The 12,828-nt window shown below is 40.2% G+C and overlaps 1 pseudogene; it reads left to right on the top strand.

Moving 5' to 3' along the window:
- The window catches only part of LOC103478225 (proprotein convertase subtilisin/kexin type 4-like), a 198,200-nt pseudogene that overhangs the window by 14,946 nt on the left and 170,426 nt on the right, over positions 1–12,828 (top strand).

Here is a 12,828-nt window from a genome sequence, read left to right as displayed (position 1 = left end):
CACAGGGAGAACCTGCAAACTCCATTCAGAAAGACCCCAGGCTGGGAATTGAACCCAGAACCTTCTTGCTGCAAGGCAACAGCTCTACCAACTGCGCCACTGTGCAGCCCTATTTTGCTATTTTCATAAACCAAATCAACAACATAGATTAAACACCTAATGTATTTAGTGGCAAATTGCCTTAGAAAATTATCATTTTTTGCTGTTTAGCTGTGTATACAGTATATTACAAACTCATATTAGCTGCAACTCTCATATCTTCTACTTTGTCTTTTATATAGCGCTACTTTAAGTTATATTTTGTAGCAGATTTTTTTGTTTAATAAGTAAAACATTGTTTTTGTTGATTAAGTGCATCAAATGAATTTCTACTTCAGATATTTATAACATAGCAGAAGACATCTATAACCCAATTTTAAATTTTATGTCCTAATTATGTCACACAACTATATCATGTACCATATCTTCCTTCATTAGGGTTTCCTTTCTCATTCTCTGTCTTACTGCCTTGGATAGTTGCCTCCGTTCAGTGACTCTGATCTGATCTGTCCATATCATACCTCATGCAGTTTCAGTCTAAAAATGCACAAGCATGTCTCTGACTGAACTCCGCACTGACCTTTTCCAAAATGTCTCCGGCGGAAGCCTCCCACCAGCCTCTAACATACGCAAACTGGCCCCTGCTGGTGTATTACACACTTAATACGCACATACAGTAAATCTTTTGCTGCAGCATGCATCAGGCTTGAGATTGGATTTTTTTTTTCTATTCAAGTTTCTTATTTATGAAACGCAAAAGCCAACAGCAACAAGAATGCCAGCATAGACAATGGTTAAGTTAGAACTACTTGGAAGTTTTTCCTCGTTCTAAAGCTTATTTACATGCAGAATTTGGATTACTCTTAAAATTACTAATGTTTTTATTTGTTATCCTTTTGGCCTCCATAACACAAAATAAACAAACAAACAAAAAAATACCTGTAAAGCCACAACTAGTGCATGTTTTAAATGAGCTAAATTTACTTAATATGTTCAGTTGGAGCATCCACCTGCCTTTTCTTTGCCATACACTAATTAACAGATGTGTGATAAAATATGTTTACTTAGCTGGCACCTTCCTGGTTTCTTGGGGTTTTAACACCTGTAGTTCATTTACTTTGGTCCAAATCAGTTGATGATTTTGCTAACATGCTTTTCAGGCAGTTCGGTTTTCTTTCACTCAATGAAAATTGTAAGCAAATCACAAAGAGCAGGCTGTTTATTGCCGCATAGGTCTAGGCTAGGAGTGCTAAAGGTAAATATAGAAAGCAGATGCTGTGTTCTAAGCTAAGTGAAAAGCTAACTTAAAATGTAGCTTTTCATTCTCTCTAAACATAGAAAATTTAAACATAACAATGTGTTCCAGGTAAAACCTTAGGCATTTAAAAAAAGATGCACAATATGTGTATCTTAGTGTGTTTGCAATGTCCCACAATGCAACGTACACCTGTCCCTTCAGAAGGCATTTGGCGCAAGCTAGAACCAAACACCTAGCAGCTGTTGGCTCAAAGTCAAATCACCCTCACACCATAAACAAAACCTCTCTAGAGTTTGTTTAAAATCACACTGAGACCACGTTCTCCAAGCGGTCTTGGTATGGTTGTTTTGGCCTGTATCTTAGTGACATTGCTGTGCTCACATCTACACAAATGAACGACTCCAATGCGGGAAACGAACCAGCTTTTTTAAAACTGACTAAACGTCTCAGGTGTGAAAATGTTCTTAAAGTAGGAGAGAAGTTAAATAAGGGTGTCAACATCAGCCACTGTCAGCCTGAATAGCCCAAAGGACACGGTGGAGTGTTTGTTTGATGGGTATTCAGATCTGATTCTGGACATCAGAGTCATTGTCACAGATGCTATAAAGACTTGCTGTACTTTTTGATAATAATTATCTGACCCACTAAGAGACACTGAAAGAAACTGTTAAAAAAAGAGATGTTCACATGATGGAATTTGACAAAATTGAATGGTTATTGCTCGTTTAATCAATTCATAAATGATGTTTTTATGATGTAAAGCACTTGCCTGTCTTATTGCCGAAATGGGCTACACATATAAACTTGACTTGACTTGGATGTCAAAGCTCTGTGAACAAACACCCCTGGTCCCAACATGCATGCACTCTTCAAAACAGGAGGGCATCAGAAGTAGCATATATACTTCTAAGAGTTGGCAGGACACAATGTTCCACACAAAGCCCGTCGTTTCTTCATTATTTTTTTTAATACAACAGCATACATGACCAGAGGGTTCTGTAATGTCCTCTAATTTATATCCACACAAATTACAATCTGAAGCAGTGGCTAAGTAGATCTGTTTTACTATAGCTTACTGTGTGAATTATCCTTCAGCAGAATCTTACTATGATATTACCTTTGTTGGGGTTATTGGAGATGTTATGGGGGTATTACAGGTCTAGGTGCCTCGAAGACTGTTAACCTTTAGGTGAAAGCATGCGCGTCCTACTATTGATCCAAAGTGTGAGGATTTAATTATCAGACGAAGACGTGTTACATTTGGCTGGTCTTTTTTGATCGTTCTGTAGGAAATAAGGGCTTTTTTTCTCCTTCATTTTTTTTTTAGAAACAACTGTGAAAAGATTGGTTATAAAGGAAATTGAAAAATCACAAACTGCATGTAGAAATGTAGACAGTCTGCTTTAAAGTATTCTTAATTATTTCAAAAGGAGATTTGAGATCTAACATTGACAATTTTCTGATTATCTTGATTTTCTGATTTCTTCTTCTGAAAGGCAGAACAATTTCATTTTTCCTAACTTTTCGAAATAATTTCAATAATTTACCGTTGCTTAGCATCTCGGCTTTGTGGATGGGATTCGTTTCTTGCAGGCAGCAAGGTAGAAAACATTGTTCAGCTAGTTTTCTTTTGCTTGGTTTTCTTTTTCCCCTCCACCTACTTATCCATTTACACAGAATAAAAACATTTGAGTTTTTCCTCAGTGCCTCCTCGCTATTGAGTTGTGTGTCTCTGTATGTGTGCGTGCGTGTGTGTGCGTGTGTGTGTGTCCCTCTCTTACTTTTTTTTTTATTTTTTATTTTTAGACTCCAGTCACATCCTCAATCCCGCGGCCCTATAAGGAGCTTTCACGCCTTTTGGTTTGCTTTAGATGTTTAATACCCCCTCTCTTTTGTGTCAGGGAGCCGGAGAGGCGTTAAGAAGCGCTGATAAACCCCACTTAGATCCCTTCCTGGCCCGTCACCCCGGCCTGCCGGGCCGCTTTAGCTGGGAACTGATCTGTGACGGCCTGCCACTCAAACTGAGCACTTCTGAAGGCTGACACAATGGAGTGAGCAACAACACCAGAGGGCCCAAGAGGGGCGTGAGGAGGGAGAGAAAGGGGAAGGAGGGAGAGAGGGGCAAGGGGTTCCCTGAAAGAAGGCTCAAGGAGGGGCCAGAGTGTATCTGTCTGTTATCTGTTTCCTCTCTTTCACTCTTTTCAGCTCCACACCCTCCTCCCTTCCCTCTGTAGAGCTCACGCTCTTTTATTTTTTACTGTCAGTAACACACACAAACTCTGTCCTTTGTAGTTTTTTTCCTCTCTGCGGTCGAGGTTTTCAGTCTTGACGGAGAGATGAGAGATTAAGTAAAGAGGCTGATGGGAGAGGCGGATAACAATCGTTGCACCGGTGACGGTGGGTCATTTGCAGTGTTCGCCGCTGCCCGAGTCGGCCGGCAGGCTCCGAGTTCAGGCCGGGTCTCGCGGGAAGCGCGGCGCGGAGATTGACGGGCTCAGGGGCGAGGTGGGGCTTGGCGAGCGAGGGTGGGAGACGCGTCCACCACCACCACCACCACCACAGATGCAATTGCCACGGCGTTCCCGTGGGGCCGTGAAGCGGGTGGCGGAGCCCAAAATGTCAGCGCTGATGTCTGGGCAGCTCAGCTCGGCTATCAGGCTGCTGCAGCTGCCTGCCACGCACCACGTCCACTCATTCATAGTGAGACAACAGAAAAACACACACGCACACATTTTCACACTTTTCTTTCTCTGGTAGCACAGAATATGACGTCAACTATACAGACATATTTGTGCTCATATACACTCATACTCAATATTATGGTCTCGTTTCTTCCTCTTCCTGAACGTCGATCTGTGCTGCTGTCAGAAACTGTTATTTTATAAACAATTGGGAATGAATCGCTGTTTTTTCCTGTTCCCATATTCAACTTAGCAAAACTTGTATTTTAAAAATGGGGTCCAACCGACCCCACACACGTAAAACCTGTATCATTTTCCACAGACTTCTACGTTTGCCTCAGTCCTCACACGCAGAAGGGTTAAATTCACTTGTGTTTGATTAGTTGTATTTCCCTATATAAGGTGCTTCAGCTTCACCTTCCTAAGTATTCGAGGCTGTAGCGTACACAGTTAGATTTCCTGCTAAACCAAAATGTCAGATTTTTTAAAATTTATTTATTTTTTTACATAACTTCCATTGATTGAGAGTCACAACTAAAAAAAATGTATGGCAGTAAGTTGTAACAATGCTTAATACAGCACTGTGCTATCCTATGCCATGGAGACGTTCTGTTTACAGTAAAATCTCACCTTTATTGATAGAACTGTATATTTGATAGCATTATGTTCCAGATAACCAGCTGATCAATGATTTTGAAAAAAGAATCAGAAACCATAACATCAGGGCAAATGTACTGACGCAGTTCAACTCTGTGAGAATAACCCGTGTGGCTTCCAGGCTGGCAGGTTTAAAAGTGAACAAAAAGCTTTTTGTAGAGTAAATATGTGGGAACATCAGCTTTTGACTTTAAATGGGACAATCATAGCTGCCCTTTTGTCTTAACATCGTGACATGTCTGTAAGTGTGTAACTATGAAAACAGACACAAAGGAACAAACCAGTTACTTTAAAAAAACAAACACTCCTTGCTGCCATTAGAAGCAAACTGTCTCAGTGAAGTCCACTTTCTTACTTCAGAGCATCTGATTTTCATCATTTGATTATTAAGTATGGATAAAAATGAATTGAGAGTGTGATATAATAAATAAGGTAAATTCCACACATTTTATCCTGTACAGATGCAATGTTCAACACAAAAGTGAATAGAAATTGCTGCTTGTCGTTCAGACCCACGTAAAACATGGCTTTACACCAAACTGCACCTTCAAGTTGCAATCAGTTCATTTAACAGCATAAATAAAAAGGCCCTTTGTGCTCTTTTCATTGATGTGCCTTTTGTTTATTTTCCCCCATTGCATCATATAAACTCTGTGCTGGATTTATTCGGTGTGTATTTGTATGTCAGCACTGTGTGCGTGCGCGTGCATGTGTGTGTGTGTGCGCGTGCGTGCATGTGTGACAGTTGGATGATGAATGTCCTGATGGCACTGGGGTCAGTGTCACAGACAGTGTTGTCAATTGCACCTTCTCCCCCGAGTCTAACCTTGAGCAAAAGTCCCCGAAGAGAGCTCAATGTGCTGTTAAGGTCAATTCATGCTCACACACACAATCACGCATCCATTCCTTGCTGAGCATGTGCCATTAGTATCTGGTAGGGCCTGGTTTGACAGAGAGCGATTAGCTCCCTATCATGTGTATTGATCAGCTTGTCCTGGCTGGTTCTCAAGAGGAGGGGCTGGAGGGCTTTAACAAGGCATTTGGGACAGACACTGATGCATGCAAACGCACATACACACCCTCTGACATTATTGTTTATCTATCATTATGTAAATCTGTGTGGAGGTTTAATGTATTTTTTATGTTCAAAGCTGCCTGCCAGAATTTTCGGTCAAATAAACGAACTAGATATTCCTTCTCTGCCATAGAACAAGCAATATTTGTTTTGCTATTTTGTGTTGAATTATTGAATCAATATACAAGATAGGGAGCTTCTATTCCTCTGGTGACATCACATAAGGTACGAGGCAACTGATCAGATTTGTTTGGAAGATCTTGTTTTCTCATGATGTCATCCATTTTGTGAAATCCACCACTCTCTCTTGCAGCAAACCACACCCAAACCCCCCTCGTATTTCACAGTTCAGATGGTGACCTTAAGCTAACAAGCTTCCCCTTTTTACTTTTAAAAGTGACATTGAAGCTGCAGTATGTAACTTTTATACAAAATATGTGTTTAGATATTTTTTTTAAACGTTCACCATGTCGTGACGGCACGTTATGAGACAGATAATCTGTGAAAACATCTAACTCCTCCTCTTTGAGCTGCTACTGCCATCTGAAGAAATACATCGCTCCCAACTGAAAAAACAAACAATAAGAGCCAGGAGGAGGGTCTTAGTGCTGTCAGCCAACCTCATATACTTGCTGGAAAATGTGCTAATGGTGGAGAAACAACTTACTGTTACAGGAAAACTGTTTGTTCACTGTCATTGGTGGCTATGCAAACTAGCCTTAGCATTCACATCATGCTAGCTCTCTTCTGCAGAGAGCAGAAGAGGGACGGGGATTAGCAACACCAGACAAGATTGTGATTGACTGCATAAAGACTCCTGGCTCTGCTCTGATTGGTTGTTTCCAGCACTGGGAGAAGGAAGAAGAGCTAAATTGTTTTCACAGATTATCTGTTTAATACCATACTGTCATGACATAGTGACAATTTCAGCAAATATGTAAAAAAATATGTAGTTTTTATAAAATTTACATACTGCGGCTTTAAGGCCGAAAATATATATTGCGGAAAAAAAATTAAAACTCGCCTTATGTTTTGCGAAACTATAACAATGTGGAAATTATGACCACTTAGGTAAACTGCAAGCATCATCAGCCTAAAGATTAAATATCACAAAGTTTCTGTGTATTATGGTGCAAAGTTATGTGTTTACATTTCATTTCCTATTGTATGGGATATGAAATGTGAGCCTTGTGTTTTAAAAACGTATGAAAAAATGTGTTCCTTTTTGCTGCTTGTAGGATTTACCTACTTATGCTACTGATTTTAGAGCCTAAATGAACATAGCATATGCTAACATTAAAAAAAAAGAAAAAGTAGTGGTTTCAGTCCCTCTGCCAATCTGTATGCATGGCACATCCTCCCTCTGTCCTGTGTGTTTAATGTCACGTATGTAGCGTCCTTATAACAGCTGTCCTTCGTGGGTAGTTAAGACCAGCTCCTAGCTTTTGTTAATTGAGTCTAATTGAAGAACATGAAGGGAGAATAAAGGCAGGAGGCTTTTAGGACATAAAAGACTGCAGCCGCCTCTCAGTAGTATTTATTTTCAACCTCTTCCACTCTGATTTAAGTGTGAGCGGACAATGGCGGCCTGACAGTGATACATATGCACGTGTGTGCCCGTGCGCGCAGGTTTGTGTGTGATCTGCCGTTTGATTTACTGCGCCCACCTTCACAAGGACCGGCCTCTTATCAGATCAAAGCCACAGGCAGGCGGACTATGAAAGAATGGCGTGCGTGTGCGCATGCGTGTGCCCTGCAGAGGACAGAGGTGTGGAGGAGATGGGGAGTGTTTTTGTTGCTTTTAACCCTGGACAATGGCACCACAAAAGGAGAGAAGCAAGTAGGCACTCTTTGAACAAATGAAGAGTACCTTTTACACTTCTTCACAAAGTTGCCCAACTCTCCATGCACTATAGATTTTTTCCCCCTCTCCTTTCTTGTCAAAGTGCAATAAAATAAAAAAGAACCAATTGTAGTTTTCCGTTTTAAATTTGGATTATTTATAAAAAAGAAAAAAAAAAAAGATCACAATGATCAGAGTGTTGGTGGTGCGGGGAAGGATGTGATCGTTTATTTTTGTCATGATTAAAAACACAAAAAGTTAAAAGAAATGAAATTAATTATTTGTTCCTGTGATTTTTAGGTTCTCTGGGTAGAGAGGCAGCGATGTCATTACAGAGACAAGCGGGTTCACCTGACGGGACGAGACTACGATCGGACGAAAGGTAAGTTTAGACTAGTTTTTTTTTTTTTTTTTTTAGAAACGAGTAAAGCATTTCAAGCCTTTATTTCTTGTAGCTTTGATGATTATACCAACAGCTAATGAGAACCCAAAATTCAATGTCTGAAAAAAATTAGAAAGACATAGAGGATGTTGAGTGGAAACAGAAAGTGTGGTAGGAAAATGTGCACCTGCAGCAGCCTTCAGAGGATTGTCAAGCAAAATCCAGTAAATATGTTTTTGCAGCTTTACAGTTAGTGAACTGAGGCTGAAGTCCACATATCAAGAGCCACTGCGTCCAGATAAATGTGACATTTCTTGTGTCAAGGTACGTCTGAACCAGAGGCAAGGTCACAAGCATCTTGACTGGGCTATGGAGACAAACATCTGGACTCCTGCTCAGTGGTTCAGTGTCCTTATTTGCATGAAAGTAAAGTTTGTATTTCATTTAGAAATCAAGGTCCCAGAATCTGGAGGAAGAGTGGAGACAAAATCTATGCTGGACACTGGACTTCACACTGGACTTAAGTCCAGTGTGAAGTTTTTACAGTCAGTGGGAATTTTAGATGTCATTGGTCCACTAGGTTTTCGGGGGCTCACAGTCAGCGTAGCAGACTGCCAGGACATTTTAGAGCAGGGGTCCCCAAACTACGGCCCACGGGCCGGATCCGGCCCGCCTCCACATTTGGTCCGGCAACCCTGAACAATACCAGAGAGCATTTAGATTTTTTTTCATATATCGTATTTTCAGGACTACAAGCCGTTTATATGTAGATTTTTCTTCAACCACCAGGGGGCTCTTTAGCAGGAAGTCAATAATTGGAAGTCTGGTTACTTGCGTGCTAACATTGAGCCCACAAGCAGCAAAATGAGTAAGAAACAGATCAAATGTCTTTGGAAAGTTTCTTTGCAAAGGGGAAAAGGCCCAGAGAAGAGACAGGAGAATGGATTTATCCCGGACCGGTAGGTGAGTCCCACATTACAAACCCGCTCTGGTAACATGCGGCGACCGGCTGCTAATGAGGCAATGAAGCTTCAAGCTGCTTCGCCACATAGAGACCAAGCAGGCTGTGGATATAAGCAACACTTCGGGTGTTATTGTCTCTCATCACTCCCAGATGGGACTGCCTCGTTGCAGAGAAACAAGCTAAGGGCTAAATTTTCACGAAAGTAAAATGTTCATTTTTGTGGCGCATCTGTATATTATTTTGAAGGGATATATAAACATTACCATAGCGACCAGAGTCAGAGCGTTTGGGCTGCGGTCAAGAGGAGAGGAGTAGAGCTTTTGAGTCTTAAATGTTGCCATCTAAACCAGACTTAAGAATTGTCGGCCGATTCTCCAAACCTCTGTGACCACAGAGCTGATAAAAGTCCAACAGGTTCGATCGGTTTGTGTTCAGCCATACGGCACGAACCGATTCCAGTCACGAACATCCCGATTCCAGAGGATAATCCAGTAAAAAAACCCCAACATAGCTGGAATTTAGAATAACCAAACACGGATGACTATGTAGAAGCAATAGTGATAGTTTGTGGAGTCATTTTAAGAGATAAAAGACGTAATAAAAAGAAAAGGCGATGGATAAGAGAGGACGGGAGCAGCCGCTCTATTGGCTGCACTATGTTTTTCCATAGTTAACATTTTTAACTGAATAAACAATAATGACCTTTTAGATTTAATAATAAACATTTCCACATATCATCTCCGATATCCACCGGACTCTCAGTTGTGTGATATGTCAGCTGTTTGGGATTCCCCTCTGTTCTTACGTCACCGCGCTTTCTGATTGGCTACCTGTCACGTTCAGCAGGTCGTATTCTCGTTCCCAGACAGGAAAAACCCCACAGGTTGCGATAAAAAACTCAAAGACAACCCAAATTGGATATATTCAGGATTTAGTGAGAACACCAACATGCAGAAGTCTTATCTGACTGTTCACCCCCCACCCCCCTCTCCCGGACTGCAACAAAATGTCTAAGTCTTGACCGGTCCGCGGTAATAAAAAGGTGGACCACTGATTTAGCACATGCTAGTAACAGACACGAAGGATCAGAACTTTTACTGTTACAGTTACCGTTCGGAAACTACCGTAATCAGTTCTGTTAAATCTAATCTTGGCAACTTTTTCTTTTTCAACCCTAATAAATGTGATATTCAATTGACCTGTTATGWCTCAAATTTTGGGATTTTTTCTGTGAAGAACCCAGAGAGGGTTATTTGATTGTGCATTCTGGAAAACAATATATTTTTACATTTAGGGACTCCTGCAATCGTCACACTTTTTTTGTTACAAACTGACTCTGGCCCCCCACCAGAGAAGGAAAAAGTCATGTGGCCCTCACAGGAAAAAGTTTGGGGACCCCTGTTTTAGAGTTTCATGCTTCCTTCCACTGACACACTGCTGTATGGAGACGCTTTGATTTCAATTTCCAGTAGGACTTAGTACCAGCACACACTGCTAAAGGTACCTAAAGACGGCTCAGTGACCATGGTGTTTCATCCTGTGTCTGATTGGTCAGCAAACTTACCTGGCCTGTTCAGGTAAGTATGTAAACTATCGAGAATCCTAAAGAGGAAGATGAGAGACATCAGAACCAACAATGTAGATGCCCTCGACTTCCTTTACACCTCATCTGAACCACAGGCCAATCACCTCCCTGCCATGAAACATTGATGTGTTTTTATTATGTTTTATTTGATGTGTGTTGATAGTTTTGAGGATGGCACTCATCAAAATTGTTACTGGTTTTCTCAATTTTTGACTGTATGTCTTTTTTGTTTATAGTTTTTTATTGTTATGATGATAAGCACTCTGAACTGCCTTGTTGCTGAAATGATGCAGCAATTTATGCAAAAGGAGCTCCAACAAAGTCCTGAGTGCATAGAGATGAACACACTTTTCAGAAGTCTTAACATCTTATGTTATAGAAAAAAATATAAGACACTGATTTTGGTTTTTTTAATTATACCTAAGCCATAGTCATCAAATTTAGAAGAAATAAAAGCATGAAATGCTCTAATGTATGTGTGAGGAATCTATATAATTTAAGTTTCACTTTCTGAAACGAGTGACCAAAGATAGCAAACCTTTTTAAAAAAAATAGTATTCCAATATTCTTGATTTGCATTTAGTTCAGCTGCATTTGACTCTGAGTAATTCTTACATATTTTATTTTAATTGTTCAGAAAGAACCCAAACAAATTTAATTAACACGGTTGTTCAGTTTTTATCAAGCACAAATAAGGAGCAAACCGTTTTCGTCAAGTTTTTATGTTTAATCCCGATCTGCTGATAATGTTTAGCTTCATCATTAAATCTGCGCGGATCGTCAAGTGACAGGGTGTGTGAAGTTGATCATTTTCTGCTGTCTTGGTGTTATGATGATGGAGAGTGTGCTCAAGAATAATTAATAACTTACAGTACAGCGTGGAGAATTAGAATACACACTCAGCCAAGTAAAGATTAAATCTAACAATCAAAAGTCACCCCAGTTTGCATAAAGTGTGCAAAGAGGAAAAGGTGCAAATGAACTGCAAAAGTCATAGAAAAAAAATGACATAGGAGTTATTATAGCTTTGTATAATTCAATGTGTGTTCGAAAGAGCACAGTGTGTTGATCGCAGGCATGTGACCAAGATAAAGAAAGCTGAGACACAGCGCTCAATAAACTTCATAAGCTGAAGCACTGAGATTGATGCAAGGAAAGAAAGACAGATAATCAAATAATGCTCCTAATAGAGCAGATGGATGGTTCATTTCACACGGCTCCCGCTTTAAAATCCAAATCATTCCGTCTTGATTGAAAACGACAAACAGTAAAGGCAAACTCCCACACAACTTCCCAAAGTTTCACATGCAACAATACTGTAACTACAGAATACGCTTTTGAACTTTGAGTTACTGACCAATCACATGCAAGGTGCACAAAAAATATAGAAATCCATGAAAAAGAAATCAAAGTGACATGATCAAGGACCAAGCACTTCCAATGCACTGGTACAGACTTACAGTGGGGGAAATAAATATTTGCTACGCCACAAATTTTTTAAGATTTTCCAATTTAAAAGTGGTTTCTGATCCGTCACCTCTGTCATGATCACTGATACTCCAAGAGGAGAGATCTCATACGGACCCCCAGTTTGAGGGAAACTGAAAGTCCTCTTGAGTTTCTCCCATCTTCTAACAATTGTGCCAACAGCTGTTGTCTCTTGATGTAATAAATATGTGTGACATACATGTGACATAATGAAGTGTCACAGTTCTGAATAAAAATGAAACCCGCTGTAAAAAGAAACACTTTATTACTTCTCCACAGTTGGTCTGGTTTGATAGTCTGGCTACTGATGCTTGTGTTGTTTCTTCCCTTGAAGTCAAGACTGCAGAAAACTTCCTTACATTTTAGCTAACTTTAGCTTATACGCTAACATTTGAACACTGAATGGAGTAATTTAAATTTAGTCAACATGATAGCTGTAACCCTCAGCATACTGGTAGTGTCGACATGATAGTCACTCTGTATGCTATGCTAGTGTTAGCCCTCATGCTAACAATAGTTTTATATTGTGTTTGCGCTGTAGTGTTGGCCACACTTTAGTTAGCGCTTCCCTTCTATAAAAATTATTGCAGTTTCACTCGGAAGGACATAAACTACTGGTTCTGATTTCCATAAGTTTCTATATTTTTATTCGGTTAAGACCCACTAATGAAGTGTCATACAGCAGCAGACTAATTTGGATTAAATGATACCTCAATTCCTTAAAGTTTCTGTGTGTGCCTAGCCTCACAGTGAGGCTAGGGCTCACTGTGCAAATATCATTGGGCAAATATCCGTACTGTAAATTCCTGTATTAAAGCCAGTATCACCCATTTTACTCAGACAATGGAAAGGGCAG

This window comes from Poecilia reticulata, linkage group LG16 (genome assembly GCF_000633615.1).
Source record: "Poecilia reticulata strain Guanapo linkage group LG16, Guppy_female_1.0+MT, whole genome shotgun sequence".
Classification (NCBI taxonomy): domain Eukaryota; kingdom Metazoa; phylum Chordata; class Actinopteri; order Cyprinodontiformes; family Poeciliidae; genus Poecilia; species Poecilia reticulata.
Note: the sequence above shows the minus strand (reverse complement) of the source record. Positions and strands in the feature narration are given on the sequence as shown.